Source organism: Pongo abelii, chromosome 14 (genome assembly GCF_028885655.2).
Source record: "Pongo abelii isolate AG06213 chromosome 14, NHGRI_mPonAbe1-v2.0_pri, whole genome shotgun sequence".
In the NCBI taxonomy this organism is placed as follows: domain Eukaryota; kingdom Metazoa; phylum Chordata; class Mammalia; order Primates; family Hominidae; genus Pongo; species Pongo abelii.
The window spans coordinates 57,439,016-57,454,187 of record NC_071999.2 but is presented as its reverse complement, the minus strand read 5'-3'; the positions used below and the strand labels follow the sequence as shown (position 1 = coordinate 57,454,187).

Here is a 15,172-nt window from a genome sequence, read left to right as displayed (position 1 = left end):
ATGCCCTTTTACAGCGGATAGACTAACACCTCAAGAGAGAAAAGTGAAACTGAATTAAAATGACCTGTGTCTGTTTGTAAACTCTTCTTAAAATTTGAGAATTTCATAAGAAGTTTACACCCATTTCTTATAAAAAACAAAATCTTATTAATCTGGATAATTCTTAAGAATTTATTAATAAAAACCAAATGAAAGCATGAGTAACATAAGCTCTTAAAAGACCAAGATTTTTTGTCAGTGACATTTTTAGCAAGTACATGATTACATATTTACGGGCGATTCTAGTACAGTGATGGGTACATGAGAAAGAATTCAATTCCATAAATATTTAAATTATTGAACTCTAAAGTACCTCCTGAAACTTGCTGTTACATATTCTAAATACATTCCCCATAAATTGATTATACTGTTTGCTTAATCTATGAAGATGAGTTCATCTTCAAAGTACTTTTCAAAAAGTTGCAGCTCAAGTTAAAATATCATTAATTCAAAAGGAAACAATTATATTGTGCAAATCTATATCATATTGTGTAAATCTATATCATAGTATGAAATCTTACTCTTATGTAGAGAAGAGTCTAAGTAAATTGTTTCCAGAATTAAAGAGTAATTCTAGATGTATAAGGTACTTAATAAAACACTTTACTTATAATTATAGAATTATAACATTCGATTTTCATTAACTTTACTTGTGCAGATGGAAGAAAAATAATATTAATATGTTACTATTAATCTTATACAAAAGCCGTTTCTTTGCAAGTCTTAAAGTCCAGCTTAAACCAAACTTCCAGGATAAATTAGATTACATTAGATGGGGCACATGGCTACTTAGAAACCGGTGGACAGGAAATGCTTTTTGGTTTTGTTTTTTATTTCAGTCTTTCTCATTGAAATATTAAGTCAGATATATATATATTTATAAATATATATATAAATATACATGTATATTTATAAATATATATAAATATATATAAATATACATGTATATTTATAAATATATCTATAAATATATATAAATATATATATATCTATAAATATATATAAATATATATATATCTATAAATATATATAAATATATATATATCTATAAATATATATATATATATCTCGCTCTGTCACCCAGGCTGCAGTGCAATAGTGTGATCTCAGCTCACTGCAATCTCCGCCTCCCAGGTTCAGGCGATTCTTCCACCTAGGCCTCCCGAGCAGCTGGGATTGCAGGCACCCGCCATCATGCCCGGCTAATTTTTTTATTTTTAATAGAGACGGGGTTTCACCGTGTTAGCCAGGCTGGTCTTGAACTCCTGACCTCAGGTGATCCACCCGCCTTGGCCTCCCAGAGTGCTGTGATTACAGGCGTGAGCTACTGCACCTGGCCAAGTCTCAGATATATTTAATACGTGGTGTTTTTTATGCATTAAGTCTCAGGTATATTTAATACATGGTGTTTTCTATGTCTCACATACCCAACTGCAAAGGATGACACAATTGAATGAACAATTTTCTTAATCTTGCTGCTGCAAAAAGAAGCAAAAATAAAATTAATGAGATTTCTTCTAACTTATAAATTTAACCAAAAAACAAAGGCCTTTATAAATACAATTTTAAAAGAAAATTATTCAGAAGTTGTATAACAAAATGCTTTTTACTAATAATTAAAATTTTATCTTTTCCGCTCCATGAGTATTTTACTTTCCTATCCAGAATATATGTGAGTAAGACAGTAAACTTTGGATGTTTAGTAATATTTCCATTGCATGCAAAGCCCCAACTCCAACTTTATGGCAATACTAAGCTTAAACTTCTGGTCATCAACTCAAGGAATATAGCATGAAAAAAGAAAAGAGGGGTAGAAGAGAACTGTATTTTAATGCCAGCCTGGGCAAGTCATCAAACTTTGGCCAGATCTCAGTTTCCACAGCAATAAAATAAGGTATTTCAGGGATGAGCATATGGAGTAAATAATGCTCTTGTCATCTCTTTCAAACTAGACACCTAGTGAACAGATACACATTAGTGACAGTTACATTTGAGGTGGCATATGAACTGCAGAGATAAGACATTTTAGTAAGATACACTTGAAAGGAGAAACACCTGAAAGACTGGGCTCCTTCCATTAATCCAAGAAAGGAGAATCTGTTTGATGGAACCTCCAGTAATGCCTCATTTTACCTTATGGCTGAAGACAAGGTAGCTGATGAGGAACAATTTTTTGTCCTACTGAAGCCTTCAGGAAGTTTCTGTCATACTGAAGCCTCCAACACAGGACTCAAATTTCACCCCGAGAGGCATGAATCCTAAGACAATGCTCACATCACAGCCTGTGCCTAAGATTGGAGAAAAAAGAGGACAGATACTGAGGAGAACTGGGGCACTGCCAAAATTGGCCTTTGACATGAACAGACATTTCTCAAAAGAAGACATACATGTGGCCAAGAAGCATACGAAAAAAAGCTCAATATCACAGATTAGAGGAATGCCAATCAAAACCACAATGAGATGCCATTTCACAACAGACAATAGTCAGAATGGCTATTATTAAAGTGTCAAAAAACAACAGGTGCTGGCAAGGTTGCAGAGAAAAGGGAACACTTACACACTGTTGATGGGAGTGTGAATTAGTTCAACCATTGTAAAAAGCAGTATGGAGACACCTCAAAGAGCTAAAAGTAGAACTACTATTTGACTGAGGAATCCCATTACCTAGTATATACCCAGAGGAATATAAATCATTCTACTGTAAAGACACATGCACGTGAATGTTCACTGCAGCACTATTTACAATAGCAAAGACATGGAATCAACACAAGTACCCATCAATGGCAGATTGGATAAAGAAAATGTGGTACATATACACCATGGAATACTATGCAGCCATAAAAAAGAATGAGATCGGCCATGCATGGTGGCTCAGGCCTGTAATCCCAGCACTTTCAGAGGCTGAGGCAGGCAGATCATAAGGTCAGGAGATCGAGACCACACTGGCTAACATGATGAAACCTCATCTCCACTAAAAATACAAAAAAAATTTGCTGGGCGTGGTGGCGGGCGCCTGTAGTCCCAGCTCCTCGGGAGGCTGAGGCAGGAGAATGGCGTGAACCCGGGAGGAAGAACTTGCAGTGAACCGAGATTGCACCACTGCACTCCAGCCTGGGCAACAGAGAGAGACTCCGTCTCAAAAAAAAAAAAAAAATGAGATCCTGTCTTTTGTGGGAACGTGGATGGAGCTGGAGGCTATTATCCTTAGCAAACTAGTGCAGAAAGCGAAAATCAAATACTGAATGTTCTCATCTGTAAGTGGTAGCTAAGTGATAAGGACGTAAGAACGCAAAGAGGGAAGCAAACACTGGGGTCTACCTAAGCGGGGAGGGTAGGAGGAAAGAGACAAGCAAAAAGGATCACTATTTGGCTACTGAGCTTAATACCTGGGTGATGAAATAATATGTAAAACAAACCACCTGACACACGTTTACCTATGTAACAAACCTTCACATGTACATCCAAACCTAAAATAAAAGTTAAAAAAAACAAAATTGGCCTTTGATGAATGAGGTTAGGTTAACCTGAGATAAAGGAAATCCCCAATCCTTCTAATCTTCCCCTCATCCACCTGGACCCACCACCTCTACCCAGGCTTAGAAAGTTAAGGCTGATGTAGAAAGAGGATCAGTTGGCCAAAAGAGGCGAATTCTCTCCAGAAGTTGCCATTCTCTTTTTACAAGAACCTCTGATCCCACACAGTCTACTGGACCTCTGGGTATCAAGGAAATGTCATCAATCTGAATTCACTTGACAATATCACCATATAGAACCAAGCCTGACAGATCATGAAGGCATGAAGGAGTGGCTTGGGTGGCTTTAGCCCCTTCAATCTGTTTCAGTGTCCCCTGAAACTGTACCAAGTAAATACACAATTGAGACTTTTTTGGTTAAAAAAGTGTACTATGTAAATGCAGCTTCAAGCAGTTACATGCAGAGTTTGCAGGGAAATAACTATGACTCAGTATATCCATATCCAGGAAAAGTACTGTTCACATTTGAGAGCAACAGACAGACACTCCAACATGCAGCAACTCAAAGCATAGCCTCTATGTTCCTTTCCTAAAAATAATTACTCAAAGTGCTTGAGTCAGCTGAGCGATGAATCAAAATGAAGAACATAGCAATAAGGAACATGACTTATAGAGAAAAGATGGTAAATAATATAAACTCAGAAGTAAGTCTAAATAACAACTGTTAATGTAGCATAAAAATGTAGTAGGTGAAAATGTAAATAAATGATTCTAAAAGTAAAGATAATATAAAATTATCAATAATAGTATTGATTTAAATTTTAGGCATTCTTACACTAGGATTCAAGATTTGGAAGAAGATAGAAGTAAAGGCAGATTGCATTTCTTATCTTCTACAGATACAAGTCCAGTTTTATTCTCGATATTGATGGAGAAAAATGGTATAATTATGTTTTCTAAATATTTAAATATAAACTGATGGACTAGAAATGGGCTTCTGACTTGCATATCAGTAAAAAATGAAAGGGATAAAAACAAATCAATTACTAGCAAAATATAGACAAATTTAAAAAGAAAATATCAAAGTATTTTTCATAAAGAAAAAGACAATAAAGCCAAGCATACCAGAAATCATAAATACAAACATATTCCTCTCATATTCCATACTGAGAAATACACTCAGATAACTTTAAAATCAAACGCATTACATGCTATACACAAGAGACAAAAACTAAATTTAAATGACAGTTTAAAAATAAAGAGATAGAGGCCGGGTGCGGTGGCTCACACCTGTAATCCCAGCACTTTGGGAGGCTTAGGCGGGCGGATTACGAGGTCAAGAGACCAAGACCATCCGAGCCGACCTCCCATCTCTACTAAAAATACCAAAAATTAGCTGGGCGTGGTGGTGTACACCTGTAGTCCCAGCTACTCGGGAGGCTGAGTCAGAAGAATGGCTTGAACCCGGGAGGTGGAGGTTGCAGTGAGCCAAGATCATGCCGGCGCACTCCAGCCTGGCCACAGAGTGAGACGCCGTCTCAGAAAAAAAAAAGAGAAAAGAAAAGAGAAAAAGACATCAGATACTAAACCTTAAAACACTAAAAGTTCCAATATTAATATCAAAGTGGAATTCAAAGCACAAATATTAACCATGACCATGACTTATTTTTTATCAATAGAAGGTGGAAGCTACATGACACTAACAAGACCATTTTTAATGAAATGGGATTCGTATCGAGGGCAGGTGCTGTCTCTCCCACTGGACACATTTTTCTCTGGTACAGACTCTGGCGGTAGGGAGATGGTCATGATGCAAAGCAATGAAAACACTGTACTGACTCTCTGGTCTTCCTGCTCTCACTCTAGATCACTAAAACAGGGTAAGGACAATACAGGGGGATGATATTTTGATGCTGTGAAAACTATTAGTCACACAGGAGAAAAGTAAATTTCTACACTTTATGCCTTAAGACAAAGTAAATTCAGGGCAGCGATTTTATTTAAATGAAGAAAATAAGTTCAAAACAGAAATCTTGGTGAATATATTTCAAATCTTGGGGTAGAGAAGGACTTTCTGAGAATAACATTAAAGGCATAAATCACAAAGAAAAGTATAGGTACATTTGATTATATGAAGATTCAACACTTTTATATAGTGAAAAGCAAGACAACCTGGGAGAAATTACTTATATTACATAAAATAGAAAAAGGATCAATAGATTTAACTTTTCAGTCCGAAGACAGAAAAACACCCCAATTTTAATTGGGCAAAGGTAGTTTGGAAATGATGAAATATTAACTGAAAAAAGCATAAATGAAGGTATGTTACTGAATGCGCATTAGAACAAATAGATTTACTAATATCAAAGAAATCAATGACGGCTAGTGTTAAGTATGGGAGAGGAGAAAGGTACACTTTTGCATCTTGATGTTCAAGCACATATCAATATCAACAGCATCACAATCATTCCCTTTGACACAGGATTTCCACTTCTGAGAATTTATAATAAGCAAATAACCAACAATATGCAAAGATTTAGCCTCAAATATATTCATTTTTTATAACAGTAAAAACTTGTAAAAAACTTAATTGTTCAGCAATATCAGACTATTAAATGAATCATGGCACATCTACACCATGCAGTATTACAAAACTATTACAAATAATGTTGTAAGTGCACATGAATATACATTAACAAGAAAATACAGACATGATGTCATTAAGTAATAAGGTTATTTACAAAAGAATATAAGTATGGTCTCGTATCTGTAAACAAAAAATGTATATGCTTAAAGAACTTAGAAGTGCATGTATCAAAGTTTAAGAATGACTACATGTGGGTACATTTGTTGATTGGATTTTCTGATTTTCCTTTAATAAACTTACGTTATTTTCAGTTTTTCGCACAAAATCTATTCACAGAGCTACAGAGTTTTCAAAGTGTTTTTGCATGTTATTTTAGTTTTATTACTAATTTTCTACAATACAATATCCACTACATAGATAGCATTATAACCAGTTCACATTTGAATAATCTAAAACTAAAAGAGGTTTAGTGACTTCCTGAGTATCAGATGAATGAATATATGATGTCAAAGCCAAGCACTGATGCCAGCTTTTACTATAAATCCAAGATCATCCCCCTGGTATGAAACACCAGTGTTTCTCGCAGGGACTACTGCCAATTCCTCCTATATTTATGCAATGAGACTCTGTAACTTAAAAATAAAACAAAACAAAAACATGCTTTCTTTTGTTTGGAGTGGGGAAAGAAAAAGGAAATGTTTGCCTTGCTCAATCTGTCTAATTTTGCCTCAGCCCTGGGCAGCTCCATTACAGAAAATGTATAGCTAGTATGCAGACACACAGTTTAATTAAGTGGTGCCATTAATTCTTCATTGATGGCCCATGATAAAAATTTCTAGAAAGTGAAAACTCAGGGTAATTTGAAGAACTATTTGTATTTGCCCTCTGTTTCCCATGTAATCTTTGTTTAGACACCAACAGCTTATAACCATGATGAGTTAACTTCCTCTACGGCAGTACTTCCTCTCCAACACTGACATAAGCTGGTGAATGGTTATACAACTGGGCAAGAAAGAAGCAGAAGAAAAATCTCCTGAATATGTCTGCAGTTCAGACACAAGCCAGTTTAAGAATGTATTGTTTCGTTACAGTGAGTACATGGTAAAATGCCTTCAGGTCAGTGCAATAGGAAGTACTCAGTACTCTAGTGAGATTAGAAACAAATAATAACAAAATCCCAATGAGCATAAAGAGGTCTTTAGTCAGCAAAACATGTTTGCTTTTGCTATCAATACCACTTCCTCACAGGTGAAATCTACAAAACTGGGAATCACACAATATCCAGTAAAAATGAGAAAGGTTCACTATTGATGAGTAAGTAGCATTCTGCATTCCTGTTTTCTTTTTAAAAAAACACTTCTAATGAAGTTAATTTCTTCTAAGGATACTTTTTACATTTTCAAGCTAGAAGAACATTTATTCCTGAATGGATGGAATTTTTTTTTCAAAATAATACTTGTCTAAGAATTCAGTTGGAGGAAATATGGTGTACTCTCCCACCCACACACCCATACATTTTGATATCCTCCCGTAGTTTCCCTTTTTCCTTTGTGCCTCAGCGTAAGCCCTGTTCAACTAAAGAAAAGAGATCCATCAATGGCTCCCTCCTTTCAAACTTCAAACTGACTTACTCATATGAAGCGACATATTCAGCATTTTCATAATCTTCAAACCTGGAAAGTCGTTCTGACACACTTTAGCCACCAAAAAAATGCAAAAATATATCATTAGATATTTGCTACACAAAACAGTGATGAAGAATTTATTTGAATAACAAGAATTCCATGAATCTAAAGGATATAGTAAACATGACTTAGCTCACTGGAAGACCTAACATTTAAGAAAGAAAATTACAGTCATTAACCAGAAACTATTCTCACGGATACTCCCAACACTGAATTTTGCATATTTTTCTCTTCTTTTCTCTCTGTCTCTTTCTATATATGTATATAAAGGTAATTAAAAGAATATGTATACAGTTATAGAATACATAAATGTGTATAGACATATCACAAAGACATTGTGGGTTTCATTCCAGACCGCTGCAATAAAGCAAAAACTGCATTAAGTGACTCACACAAATGTTTTGGTTTCCCTGTGCATATAAACGTTATGTTTATACTACACTGTAGTCTGTTAAGTGTGCAACGACATTATGTCAAAAAAAATTATGTACATACCTTAAAGTAAAACTACTTTATTGGTTAAAAAAATGCTAACGATCACTTGAGCCTTTAGCAAGTCATAATCTTTTTGCTGGTGGAGGGCGCTGCCTCCATGTTGATGGCTGCTGACTGATCAGAGCTGTGGTTGCCAACGGTTGGGGTGGCTGAGGCAATTTCTTAAAAGAAGACAACAACGAACTTCACTGTATCAAATGACTCTTCCTTTCACAAGTGATTTCTCTGTAACATGTGATCCCATTTGATAGCATCTTACCCACAGTAGAACTGTTTTCAAAATTGGAGTGAATCCTCTCAAATCCTACCACTACTTTATCAACTATAGTTTACTTATGTAGAATGAGTTAGGAAGACTTTCCTCTGCTTTAATTTTTTGAAATAGTGTAAGAATTGACATTAGTTCATTTTTAAAAGCAGGTAGAGTTAAGTGGTGAAGTCATCAGATCCTGGACTTTGTTGAAGGCCTTTTTGTTACTGATTCAATCTCATTACTTCTTTTTGGTCTGTTCAGGTTTTCTACTTCTTCTTGGTTTAGTCTTGGCAGGTTGTATGGGTCGAGGATTTTATCCACTTCCTCTAGGTTTTCAAATTTATTGTAGAGTTGTTCATAATAGTCTCTAATAATCCTTTTTATTTCTGTCATATCTGTTGTGAGGTCTCATTTTTCTTTCTGATTTTATTTATATGGGTCTTCTCTTCTTCTTAATTAGTCTAGCTAATGGTTTGTTGATATTTTTAAACCTGCTTTTTGTTGTTAACCTTTTGTAAATTTTGCCTCAATTTTGTTTATTTCTGTTTGGTCTTTATTATTCATTTCCTTTTAATAATTTGGGATTCGGTTTGTTCTTACCATACCAGTTTCTTGTGGTAGAATTGTTAGGTGATTTATTGGAAATTTTTCTAGTTTTTTGATCCAGGCATTTATTGCTATGAACATGCTTCCTAATACTGCTTTTGCTGTGTCCCTTATGTTTTGGTAGGTTGTGTTTCTAGTTACAGTTGTTTCAAGGAATTTTTAAATTTCATTCTTAATTCCTTTCTTCACTCCTTGTCACTCAAGAGCGTGTTGTTTTATTTCCATATATCTGTATAGTTTTGAATGTTCCTCTTGTTATGGATGACTAGTTTTATTCCATTGTGGTAAGATAAGATACCTGATATAATTTCAGTTTTTAAAAATTTGTTGAGACTTGGTTTGTGGCCTAACGTATGGTCTATCTTGGATAATGTTCCATGTGCTGATGAAAAGAATGTATATTCTGCAGCTGTTAGGTGAAACGTTCTGTAAATGTTTGTTATGTCCATTTGGTCTATGGTGCAGTTTAAGTCTGATGTTTCTCTGTTGATTCTCCATCTAGATGATTTGTCCAGTGCTGAGAGTGGGATAATGAAGTGCCCAACTCTTATTGCAATGGGGTCTAGCTCCCTCTTTAGATCTAGTAATATTTGCTATATATATCTGGGTGCTCTAGTGTTGAGTGCATACATATTTACAATTACATTATACACATATTACAATTATGTTCTATTTCTTGCTGAATTGAACCCTTATTACATAATAATCTTGTTTGTCACTTTTTATGGTTTTTAACTTAAAGTCTGTTTTGACTGATGTAAGTATAGCTATTCCTGCTCACTTTTGGCTTCCATTTGCATGGAATATCTTTTTCCATCCCTTCATTATCAGTCTATATGCTTCTTTACAGGTAAGGTGAGTTTCTTTTAGATAAAATACAGTTGGGTCTTATTTTTATTATTATTATTTTTTGAGACAGAGTCTCGCTCTGTCACCCAGGCTGGAGTGCAGTGGCACGATCTCAGCTCACTGCAAGCTCTGCCTCCCGGGTTCATGCCATTCTCTCACCTCACCCTTCCGAGTAGCTGGGACTATAGGTGCCCGCCACCACACCCGGCTAATTTTTTGTATTTTTAGTAGAGATGGGGTTTCACCATATTGGCCCGGCTGGTCTCGAACTCCTGACCTCGTGATCCACCCGCCTCGGCCTCCCAAAGTGCTGGGATTACAGGCGTGAGCCACTGTGCCCGGTCGGGTCTTATTTTTTAATCCACTCAGCAAGTCTATATCCTTCTTGGGGTATTTAATCTATTAACATTCAAAGTTATTATTGGTAGGTGAGGAGTTACTTGCGACATTTTATTGTTTTCTGGTTGGTTTGTATATGTTTTGTTCCTTTCTGCCTCTCTGTTTACTTTTGTAGTTGGGTAGTTTTCTGTAGTGATAAGGTTTCATCCCTTTCTCTTTCTCTTTTATGTATCGACTCTACCAGTGACGTTTAAAGTTTTACATGTTTTTATGATGGTGGTTATCATCTTTTTACTTCCAGAAGTCAGACTGCCTTGGGCATTTCTGGTAAGGCTGATCTAGTGGTGATGAATTATCTTGGTTTTTGTTTATCTGTCACAGATTTTATGTCTTCTTCATTTGTAAAAGATAGCTGCACTGGGTATAATATTCTTGGTTGAAAGATTTTTTTTTTTCTTTCAGAACTTTGCATATATCATCCCATTCTTTTCCAGCCTAAGGTTTCTGCCAGGAAATCAGCTGTTCGTCAATTGGGAATTCCATTATAAGCGTTTTCACGCTTGTCTGTTGTTATCTTAAAAAATCTTTGTCTTTGTGTCTCGGTTGAATGTATTTGGGGTTCTTTGATCTTCCTAGAACTAGATGTCTAGCTCTCTCTCTCGAGTTGGGAAGTTTTATGCTATCATTTTATTAAATATGTTTTCCTCACATTTCTCTTCACTTTTCCTTCTAGAATGCCCATACTAGGAATATTTGTTCAAATTAATGGTGTCCAATAAATCCTGTAGGCTTTTTTCATTATTTTTTATTCTTTTTTGTCTGCCTGTGTTATTTCAAAAGACTTCTCTTCAAGTTCAGAAATGACTTCTGCTTGTTCTTGTCTGTAGTCATTGATTGTATTTTTCATTCCTTCTGTTGAACTGTTTAGCTCTTAGGGCTTGTTTGGTTCTTTTTATGATATCTCTATCTTTACTGAATTTCTCATTCAAATGATGTTTTCCTGATTTCATTGACTTGTCTATCTGTATCACCTCTATCTCACTGAGTTTCCTTAAGATTATTTTTTGAATTCTTTTTCTGGCATTTCATATGTTTATGATTGTGGTCCATTACTAGATAATTATTATTTCCCTTTGTAGGTGACCTGTTTTCTTGCATTTTCATGGTTGATGTGTTTCTATGTTGATTTCTATGCATCTGGTGAAAAAGTCACCTTTTCCAATTTTATGGAGTAGGTTTACTTGTATGAATTTATTTGTATGAATGGGTCTTGGGTGTCAGTTCATCGGGGTATATTGGCCTTGGTTCTACATGGATGCAGTAAAGTGTAGTCTCCATATAGTTTATTCAGCTGTGATCCACACTAGTAACATTTGCAAGTTTCTCAGTGGCCTAGGCTAAGGAAGTTTGTGATGATGGTGGTGCAGCTTTGCCAGGGGTGGGCTCACTGGACCGTTTCTCAGGGTAGGGGTGTGTGTAGGCATACAGTGGGTCAGAAAACTTGGAGTATGGCTTTGTGGGGCTGGCCATGGTGCTGTTACTCTGGCCAGGAGCATGGGGATGCAGTTGCTCAACCAGGGCATGCCGCCAGATGTGGCTTACAGGGCAGTTGCTCAAGCCCAGGATGCAGGCACACAGCTGTTTGCCTGGCCTGAAAGCACACACTCCAGGAGTGGCCTGAAGGGCTGTTTCCCATGCCTGGTATGTGGGTACACAGCTGCTCATCTGGCCCGAGGCCAGTCTGCTGGGGGAAACTCATGGGCCAAATACAGAGCTGCACGGCTGCTAAGCTGGACCAAAGGCATCTTTGCCAGGGCTGGCCAAGAGGGGGTGTTTCTCTGGCCTGGGATACAGTCAAATAACTTCTCAACTGTCCTGGATGTGTGTCTGCTGGGGGTAGTCCATAGGGCTATTCTAGCTCAGGATGTGGGCACACTGCTGCTCAGCTGGCCTGGGTAGTGCCTGCCAGGGGAAGCCCAGGGGGCTGCTTCTATGACCCAGGATGTGGGCACAAGGCTGCTCGGCTGGCCTAGGGGCATGTCTTCTGGGAGTAGCCCATGGGGCTCTTTCTCAGGTCCAGGACATGGGCATTCATGGCTGACTGGCTGGTCTGGAGGTGCATCTGCTGGGAACGGGTACAGGAATGTTTCTCAGGCTCATGAAAGGTTGCACAGCTGCTTAGCTGGCCTGGGAGTGTTTCTGAGGGGGTGGCCTACAGGGCTGTTCCTCAAGCTGGGACATAGGTATGTGGCTGCTTAGTTGGCTTCAGGGTATGCTGGCCAGAGTAAGCTCCCAGGGTTGTTTCTCAGCCCTGAGACTCAGGCACACACAGCTGCTTGTTTCTCAGGTCTGAGACACAGGTTCGAGGCCCACTCAGTGCTGTGCCTGCTCGCGGCAGCCTGTGGGACTGCTTCTCAGGCCCTTATTAAGGGCAGAGGGCGGCTGGGCAGGTCAGGAGCATGTCTGTGGTGGATGAGGCCTGCAGGGCTGTTTCTCAGGTCCTGAGCATGGACTCACAGTCTGTTGACCTTGGGGTATATCAGCTGCTTAGAGGCTTAGGGGATGTTCCCACTTGAGAGAGGGCATGTAGTGGTTTGGCTAGCTCAAGGGTGACTTCACCCTGGATGGGACTGCAGATTATTCCTCTGTCTGGAAGTGTAGTGGTGGGGGTTGATCTCCCTGATCTTCAGGACTTGAGTTACTGTCAATCCTAGGACCAACCTCCACACACCTGGGGTTGTGGCTTTAACCCACCCATGTGGGCTTAGTATACTGAAGGTAAAGCTCCAGTGCTGGAGAGGCACAATGGCTACTGGCCCCCAGAGGAGGGCACACTCAAGAGATGACTCTGGTCTCAAGATGGTGCTGTGTTGCTGCAGCTTAGTTCTCTGGGGGTGGGAAGCCTTCACCTTGTACTCCTAGTCCAGGACATGCAGCTGTGTAAATTCTTGGCAGTACTCCACACTGGCCTCAGGGCTTGCAAATACTGAGAGATTTTCCTTAAGACTCTGTGTTTGTGATGGCAGTGGGGTTGGTGGGGATCTTCTGCTTACCTTCACCCTGCAATGAGAAGTCCTTCCTGTCTCTGGGCCAATTCAACCCAGGTCAGGGAGAAGGGGCTGCAGAGGCTGAGTGCTTCCATGCTGTGGGGCCTTCCAGTCACCACAGGTGTGTCTTCACTCCTTTGCACTCCAGGACTATCCCCTTGATACTCTAATCAGACCTTAGATGTGTATTTGTTGCCTAGGTTTTCTTGTAGGGGAGATGAGCACAAGGCATCTCTAGTTACCCATCTTGCTTGATTTAGCATAACTCGTAAGGGCCCTAGGATTTTCAGAACAGTCAATGATCATTGGCCTCAACTTAAAGTCACCAGCTTCATTAGCCCCTAAAAGAGAATCGGCCTGTGCTTTGAAGCTTTGAAACCATGCATTGACTTCTCTTTAAATATAAAAGTCCTAGATGGCATCTTCTTCCAATAAAAGGCTATCTTGTCTACAGTGAAAATCTGTTGTTTTGTGTGGCCACCTTCATCAACTGTCTCAGCTACATCTTCTGGATAACTTGCTGCTGCTGGATAACAACACTTGCTGTTTCACCTTGTACTTTTATGTTATGGAGATGGCTTCTTTCCTTAAACTTCATGAACCAACCTGTTAGCTTCAAGCTTTTCTTCTGCAACTTACTTACCTCTCTCAGCCATCACTGAATTGTAGAGAGAGGGGGCCTTGTCCTGGATTAGGCTTTGGCTTAAGGAAATGCTATGGCTGCTTTGATCTTCTATCCAGACTGCTAAAACCTTCTCCATATTAGCAATCAGATTGTTTTGCTTCCTCATCATTTGTATGTTCACTGGAGTAGCAGTCTTAATTTTCTTCGAGAATATATACATGTATTTTGCATTCACAACTTCTCTGACTGGTGCAAGAAGTCTAGCCTTCCTCACAATCATTTTTAGCTCTTAGTTTAAAGTGAGAGGCTTGTGACTCTTCCTCTCACTAGGACACTAAGAAACCCTCATAGACTTATTAAATGGCCTACTTTCAATATTGTTGTGTCTTAGGAAATAGGGAGGCCCAAGAAGAGGGAGACAGATGGGGAATGGCTACTCGGTGGAGCAGTCAAAAAACACACGGCATCGATTAAGGTAGTTGTCCTTAATCAGCATGGTTCATGTTCATGTTGCCCCCAAACAATTACAATAGTAACATCAAAGATCACTGATCACAGATCATAAGAGATAGGATAACAATAAAAAAGTTTAAAATAGGCTGGGCGCGGTGGCTCACGCCTGTAATCCCAGCACTTTGGGAGGCCGAGGCGGACGGATCACGAGGTCAGGAGTTTGAGACCAGCCTGACGAACATGGTGAAACCCCGCCTCTACTAAGAATATAAAAATTAGCCGGGCGTGGTGGTAGGTGCCTGTAATCCCAGCTACTCAGGAGGCTGTGGCAGGAGAATCGCTTGAACCCGGGAGGCTGAGGTTGCAGTGAGCTGAGATCGTGCCACTGCATTCCAGCTTGGGTGTCAGAGCGAGAGTCTGTCTCAAAAAAAGAGTTTAAGATATTGCAAGAATTACCAAAATGTGACACAGAGACACAAAGTGAGCACATGCTGTTGGAAAAATGAAACCAAGAGACTTGCTCAATGCAAGGTTGCTACAAACCTTCAGTTTATAAAAAAGTAGTATCTGAGGGGCAATAAAGTAAAGCACAATAAAATAAGGTATACATGTATACACACACACGTGTACATATATACTGTATATGTATACATACATGCTAAAAAATATATCTACATATACGTATCTATACATATACATGCATGTCTATATGCTAAAGTAT

At 38.5% G+C, this 15,172-nt stretch overlaps 1 protein-coding gene across 1 annotated transcript in view; it reads right to left on the bottom strand.

Annotated features, from left to right (window-relative positions):
- The window catches only part of LOC129047361 (phosphatidylinositol 3,4,5-trisphosphate 3-phosphatase TPTE2-like), a 98,523-nt gene that overhangs the window by 68,917 nt on the left and 14,434 nt on the right, over positions 1-15,172 (bottom strand). The window contains 2 exon segments of the mRNA XM_054529068.2: positions 1,467-1,517; positions 7,731-7,793. The gene's annotated coding sequence lies outside the window, so the exon portion shown is untranslated.